The sequence below is a fragment of the Nematolebias whitei genome, chromosome 1, assembly GCF_014905685.2.
Source record: "Nematolebias whitei isolate Nwh7 chromosome 1, NemWhi1, whole genome shotgun sequence".
Taxonomy (NCBI): Eukaryota; Metazoa; Chordata; class Actinopteri; order Cyprinodontiformes; family Rivulidae; genus Nematolebias; species Nematolebias whitei.
Genome location: NC_056498.1, coordinates 38,871,995 through 38,873,255, shown reverse-complemented (window position 1 = coordinate 38,873,255; position 1,261 = coordinate 38,871,995).

Below are 1,261 nucleotides of genomic sequence, written 5' to 3'. Positions count from 1 at the left end.
TCCAGAAGAAGAAGAAGTGTCTTCTTCAGAGGTTTTTGTGTTGTTTCTTTCAGTAGTTCTTGGTGCAGCGCCCCCACAGGCGAGCGGGGGAACAGGTTGGCTCGACTGCACAGTGCAGTGTGAATGCAAACGCACCAGCTCAGATGTAACAAAATGTCATGAATATTGGTCCCGAACCGAATCTACCGGACTATCAGGTGTGAAAACAACCTTGGAGACAACGACTCAAAAGAATCTTCTTCTTTTGGCTTTTCCCTCTTCAGTGATCTGCACAGCGAGTCCTCCTCCTCCATCTCTGTCCTCACTCCAACTACCTCCACGTCCTCTCTAACTGCATTCATATGTCTCCTCTTTGTCTTTGTCCTGGCAGCTGCATTTCTAACATCCTTCTACCAGCAAAAAAGGTTGAATCATGTCATCTGGACTTCGTTTTTTTTGTTAAAAAGAAACGTTTCGCCCCTCATCCAAGAGGCTTCGTCAGTCTGAGGCCTAGCCATCTGGTATTACCCAGAAGCCACCCTTAGGGTGTTGTTATATACCTGGATGACTGAGAAAACAAACTTTGTATCCTTCTACCAGTATACCCAGTAGTATCTCCCAGTTCTTCAACCTGTGCTGTACCTCTGATGATCTCATTCCTAATCTTCTCCATCCTTGTTTCTCTTAAGGAGAACCTCAAAATCTTCATTTCTGCCACTTCCAGTTCTGTCTCCTGTCTTTTTGTCCATGTCTCTGTCTCCAGACCAGACAACACAGCTGGGACAGTGGACCCCAAGTCCTTGAAGTCCTGCACCTTTGTGACCTCTGCTCCTTGTGGCCTCACTGTTCCACCTCCTCCCTCTCACTCACACATGTACTCTGTCTTACTACGGCTGACTTTCATTCCTTTTCTTTCAAGTGCATACCTCCACCTCTCCAAGTTCTCTTCCACCTGTTCCCTGTTCTCAACACAGATCACATCATCTGCAAACATCATAGTCCACGGGGGTTCCTGCCTGACCTCATCTGTTAGTCGGTCCATCAGCACAGCAAACAAGAAGCGGCTCACTTTTGAAAACTTTACATATCACTGAAAAACGGACTTGGTGTGGTAGTAGCTGAGAGTCGTCTCCTACACATACTCAGCTTTTGCTTAAATGAAGATTGAATGAAAAAACCTTGTCAACCGATGGACTCAGCCTTGTTTTTCTGTTAGCAAAATATGTCACGGCCCGTAAATAATTCTCTTCCTCCTGTTAGGTACTGAATGCACTCATCCCGA